At 43.8% G+C, this 6,346-nt stretch overlaps 1 long non-coding RNA gene across 1 annotated transcript in view; it reads right to left on the reverse strand.

The window, feature by feature from the left end:
• The window catches only part of LOC132593862 (uncharacterized), a 155,041-nt gene extending 149,120 nt beyond the window's left edge, over nucleotides 1-5,921 (reverse strand). The window contains exons 1-2 of the long non-coding RNA XR_009559824.1: nucleotides 5,782-5,921; nucleotides 1,510-1,581 (exon numbers count right to left, since the gene is read on the reverse strand). This is a non-coding gene — a long non-coding RNA (uncharacterized lncRNA). The remainder of the gene's footprint in view (nucleotides 1-1,509; nucleotides 1,582-5,781) is intronic.
• Nucleotides 5,922-6,346: the final 425 nt, after the last annotated feature.

Genomic DNA, 6,346 nt, shown 5'->3' on the forward strand with positions numbered 1-6,346 from the left:
AGCTTCCAGAGATCATCACGTTCCCTGGTCCCTGGCTCACGGCCCCTTCCTCCATCTTCACAGCCAGCAAGCGTGGGTTGAGTGGTCCCACCCTATCTCTCTGGCTGACTCTTCCTGCCTCCTCTCTCACTTATAAGGACTCCACGTGATTAGAGTCCTCGTCGTCGGGGTAATCACCCAGCCATCTGGATAATCTCCCCAACTCAAGATCCCTACCTTAGGTCCCAACTGCTAAAGCTCTCAGCCATCCAGGGCGCGATATTCACAGGTTCCAGGGATTAGGGCAGATACGTCTTTGGGGAACCATTACTCTGCCTACCACACTTTCCTCACCTATTAATAGATGGCCTACATCCACAGTGCTTTTGGAACTACCTCCCCTAAAGTCATCTTAATGACTTAAATGCTAAATCTGCTTCATCCTTATGGGACAGTTCTGCAGCGTTTGACATTGACATGACCTATTTCTTGAACGCCTGACTTCTACTTGCTGTGATGATGTCTGCTCTTCTCCTTTTACCCCTCGGGCCATCCCGTATTGAATCCTTCATCAATTTCTCTGCTTCTTTCTCTGAGCGCTGTGGCTTCACCTGTACCTCTCAGGACTGTATCCAGCTCTCCTAGACCTTAGTTCTGAATCATAGCTGCTTTCTAAGCAGTTCTGCTTGGATGAACTGTAGGCTCCTTTTCACCCCAGAGCTGACCATTTCCTGCATTATATACATCGTCATGGCAGCACCAAACCTCCTTCTTCCGTGACTGATCCTTAGAAGTCATTCTCTCCTCCTCGTTCTGCCTCTTCCTCACATCCCTCCACCCAGTCATCGTGCCCTGTCGGTCTCACCTCCTGAGTATCTCTTGTATCCGCCCTGTCCTCTCTCTCCCATCTTAATTAGAACTTTTACACATATTTTATGAGTCACTGACCATTTTAGCAAATCATTCCTACCATTCATGTCCCTGTGCTTTTGCTTAGCTTGTGGGTTCCCCAAGTATGAGAACCGTGTTATCTGTGCGTCCTGAGGTTATAGCACAGTGATATTTTCTTAGCTAAACAAATGAATGTCTAACTTGAAAAAAGTCAGCTGTATTTTAAATACTTTTCTATTTTTCATGTCTCTATGCAAAACCAAAGACCCAGAAGAACAACTAAATGAAGTGGAGATAGGTTCTCTACTAGAGAAAGAATTCAGGGTAATGATCGTAAAGATGATCCAAGAACTTGGGAAAAGAACAGATGCACAGATTGAGAAGTTACAAGAAGTTTTTAGCAAAGAGTTAGAAAATATAAAGAACAACCAAACAGAGTTGAAGAATACAATAACTGACATAAAAAATACATTAGAAGGAATCAACAGCAGAATAAATGAGGCAGAATGAATTATTCAAAACCAAAGAGAGTTGTTTACTAATCTTTTTCCTCAGATCACATGTTCTGGCTGATTTCTAGGTGGCATCACACCAGTTGGACAGAGAGCTGAAAGTAGATAGGGTTTGATCCTCACTTACCTGCAACCAATCCAGAGCAGTTCTGATCTGCACCCCGTCTTCCAGCTCTGTGTCTACTGGTGTGGATATATACTGCAAGGGAGAGAGAAAGACAGATGTCTAGAATCATTTTAACATCTTTTGCTTTGACCAGACTTTGATCTTAAGTAAATGCTTCAAGACCATGCTCATGCCTATATTGTAACCCATAAAGCAAAGCCCCCAATTCAAAGAAAATCATTTTGTTTTTCTGTCTGCTTCAGGGTAACCCTAGATGATTCTGACCCTGACTGGTAAACTTCTCATGGGTATTAAGCTCGTTAGCGGTGTAGTGTGACATCTTAAAGCAAACTGGCAGCTAATAAAGTTTTCAGGTAGGCGTATTTCCCTAAATCGTCTATAACGAAATCTGCTCTGTTCAAAGGGGTCAAAGAGACACACTGTTGGACTAAATCCATTTCCTTATATGAAACTTGTGTCCTATCGACCTCATAGGGTTATTGTGAAGGTCTAATGAGATAATACATGTAAGAAAAATAAAACTAGACCCTTTACAACTGTACACAAATGTAGGCGTGTCATTTTTGTTAACAGCATTAATATATATTTTTAACGACTCCTAAGATTTCACTTCGTCCCGCAAGCAGTTGCACGGCATCTACACTTTCTTTGATGTTTCTTTTTCCTGTCTGTCTATGGTTCTTCTCACCCTCTTTCTGAATTTGACGGGAAAGGTACATCCCTTAAAATAGTCATTCTGTAATGTGCACAGGGCAAGGGCTTACAGGACACGCCGATGCATTTCATTTATTTGGTTTAATCAGGATTTGAATAAATTTTACACATTTCTTCTCCCTGAAATTTCATGTATCTGGCACTACAAAGAATTACAATGAAAGCTAAAAAGGTGGCATTATCTCCTATTGTTCTAATGCCCCCAGCCTGCTACCATATATCATCCACTTCTAACAAGATGGGTGGACACTTGCTCACGTGGGGAGAGTAGGCAGGCAGTAGCTAAGGAGAAAACAGGAAATAATAGGAAAGACTCCCTGAGGCCTCACCAGTATCTGTTTCCTGTCTATCTCCTTTCAACTATTCAATTCAGTAAAAGGTATGTAGGATCCACCCAAAACTGAATTCAGCAAACTTGGTTTACTACCAGCGCTACACTGTGCCAGTTTCCAGAAAGTATACAAAGATATGATACTTACAGATCAAAATAACTAAAAACTGACAAAATAATTAAAACAGGAATTCATATGAGATAGAAAAATGATGTATGCTAGAGTTAACATATAGGAGTAATTAGGACAGCAGAGAGGGATTAATTTAGATTTAGAGAGTTACGAAAACCTTGTCAGGGACTTCCCTGGTGGCGCAGTGGTTAAGAATCCGCCTGCCACGGCTTCAATCCCTGGTCCAGGAAGATCCCACATGCTGCAGAGCAACTAAGCCCGTGGGCCACAACTACTGAGCCCGCGCACCACAGCTACCGAAGCCCGCACATTCTAGGGCCCGTGTACTGCAACTACTGAGCCCGAGTGCTGCAGCTACTGAAGCCCGTGCACCTTGAGCCCATGCTCCACTACAAGAGAAGCCACTGCAATGAGAAGCCCATGCACCGCAACGAAGAGAAAGCTGGTGTGCAGCGATGAAGACCCAGCGCAGCCAAAATTAAATAAAATTAAAAAAAAAGAATCTCCAGTGTTTTTTTTAAAAAAAAGAAAAAGAAAATCATCTCAGAGTAGGGGGCTTCTGAGCTGAGAATCGGATAGGCGAGATGGGCAAGGATTCCCACGAGAAGCAACAGTGGAGTGAGGACAGGCGTGGGTGTGGCAAAGAGCAATTATCTGTACAGAGGAGGGAATTACAGCGTGCTGTGCAGTGGGTCTGTTTTACGCGGCAAACAAGTTTTGTTCAGAATGGAAAATGAGTAACCATTATATTTAGTTCTGTGTCTTTCTTCTAATTTAGTGAGGCTCACTGATACATAATTTACAGACAGTAATATTTTCCCAAGTGTACTTATTTTCACATCTAGCATAGGGCCCAATGCCTAACAGAAAGCCTTGCACATGGTAGACATTCAACAGCTATCTGAAAGGGGATGCCTGGTCCGCCACCAACCTGGTATGATTTGACTTCAGAAACTGTCTTCTTTTTCCATAGGACTTTCTTGTAAAACACTGAGCTCACATGCTAGATGATGTTACTGTCTATCTTGATAGTGGCCTGACTTTAGAAGGTCCTTTGCTTTCACCAATTTTACACTTATTCATTTAGAAATTATTGCATAAATGTCAACTCTCTCTCCAGAGTCTCAGAGCATCTGGTTTGCAAATAGTCACAGGGAATCCTAGACAAAATGTGAGGCAGGACATCTGATATTATTTCTCTCTTTATGATGAAGAGACAACATTTTCTAACTGAGACTTGGTGAAAAGCGGAGATTGGGTTTTATTGGGGGGGATATTAGATTGAGGAGAAAACATGCCAGTCATGTTTCATTGCTTGAAGCCCATTTTCAGGTTCATTCTCTCCACTGAGGCTCACATATGCAAAGCAGGTATGATTTGCCTAATTTGATAGATAAGGAAAAGGACTTGAGAGCTGAGTGACTCGTTCAAGGTCATGGGCATAGGTGACAAGCCACAGACACGGACTAAAACTCAAGTTCCAGTGCAGTGCTCTCTGAAAGCAACCACAAGACACTTTTGAAGTAAGGCAAAAGAGTGAAAATCACCTTGCAGACACTACCTTTGCACACTGTACCTGTCAGGGCTCAGTTTCAGGAAACAGAAAGTACTGTAGCTATTTTAAACAGAAAGGGGTTTAATACAGGGAATTCAGTGCTCACAAAATCGTTCGAGGGGCTGGAAGGATGAGGCTGTAGGCTGAGGCCTCGGGAATGACCCCTGGCACTATACTGCTGACCCAATCCACAAGGGGAACTGCTCCCTCCACCCCAAACAGAAGGTGGAGAGCCGGCAGGCTGCCCCGGGGATGGCTGAGCTCCAGAGCACAGCCCCAGAGCTGTGGATTCTGGAAACTGTCAGCATGCTGCTACAATTGCCTCTCTACTCACATGAGCTGACAATTATACAAGAGAATTTTGCTATAGAGAAGTGCAGCATCTTTAAGACCTTGCTTGCCAGCAACATTGGCCAAAGCTGCAGAAATCTGACCTTTTATCAGAGTTCTGCATTTCAAATCTTCCATGAGTGCCTCTAACTGGGGAACCCTGATTTGTATCCATAACCCTAGCTGCAAGGGATCCTGTGAGATATACAGCTGGAACAGATGCCAAGTACTAATGTATCTATGACAGGTAAATTCCGACACTGACAGTTTCCCTAGATTAGAAACAGGTTTCTTGGGTTGTGTTCTAGAGGCAGACATCACAGGCGATCTGCGGCCACGTGCCATGTGCGGTCACACAGGCTGTACTTCTCGGAACAGGGAAGGAGTAACTCCTCGGGTTGTGGACGATTCACAGAGACTGTAAGTGAAATGCCCGTCCCTGGCGTTTCCCGGGCGAGCCTTCTCCCTGGCTGCCTGCAGGAGAGCAGGGTTTGGTTACAGCTTTGACACAGAGAGAAAACCATGTGTGTGACTAGATTAGGAAGTTACTTGGAAATGGAGGATCACCCAGGGTGCTGAGGCCCTGCCTAACGAGGTCAAGACTGACTTGAGGGGCTGACAGCCATAGTACCTGCCCAGGTCAGATGTTTCCATCAAGCTTTCCTAATTGAACTTTAACATAAACAGACCAGAGAATGGAAATGTAAGTTACAATCTAAGTCAAAATCAATTATGCTGTGCTAAAAAGTCTTTGAACTGACTTTGCATTATGGAAAATTAAAAATAAATTCTCTCTCTCTCTACCCCGTGCATTAAACACACACACACACATTGCCTGGCTCCTTTTTCTTTTATTATTTTTTAAAATAATTATTCCTCATTTATTTGTCTTTCTGACATTTCTCTCCAGCTAAACCCATAATATTGTATTGGGTTCTGGCTTTACCACTTCAATAAAGACATTGAGAAATTAGAATATACCCAGAAGATAGCAATTAAAACAGGGACAGGTCTAGACTCCATGTCATGAGACTATTAGCCTTGGAAGAGAAGCTTACATATCCAAAGTTCCATCATTATGGATGAGGAGTGTAATTTGCTCTTTGTGGTTCCAGAGGGAAGAACCTGGATAAATGACTCAAAGTTACAGAAAGGGAGTTTAGGCTCAGTAACCATTAGATATGGCAGCACATGAAACAAGCTACTTACCTGGATGTCTCTCAAGGGATGGCATCCCATCTCTAATCACGATTACCATTGGGTCACCTGTATCTGATTGGATTATACGCCATTCTCTCTCACTGGCCTTGAAGCAACTGCGGGACACAGATCCTATGCTTTCGTCCCTGTATCCCCAACTCAGCCCACAGTGCATGCTACATAATAGGAGCTAGATACAATCTTGATGAAAGAATGAAGGTGAGCAAGGCCAATGGACACAAATGACATCAGCGGAGGCGGTCTGATCCCAGATAACTGGCTCAGAGCATCAGAGTCAGTGATGCTGAGGGGAATTGATACCTAAGCCACGGCTTTGCAGAAAGAGATGCTCAAAGCCTGGCATGAGCACGGGCTCCAGGTGGAAGCTGGCGGGGGATGTGAGTGATTAGACAAGTCTGGGCACCAATGCTGTCATGCTTTCTCAGTGCCCGTCCACAGCGGCAGAAAAGGCTGTTTATTTTGGACTGGGGGTAGTGGCAGAGTAGCTCCTACGTATAGAAGGCCTTTAGTTTCCAGGTCTTCAAACACTCTCTTTTCATGATCTCACTCATCC

The sequence above is a fragment of the Globicephala melas genome, chromosome 18, assembly GCF_963455315.2.
Source record: "Globicephala melas chromosome 18, mGloMel1.2, whole genome shotgun sequence".
NCBI lineage: Eukaryota > Metazoa > Chordata > Mammalia > Artiodactyla > Delphinidae > Globicephala > Globicephala melas.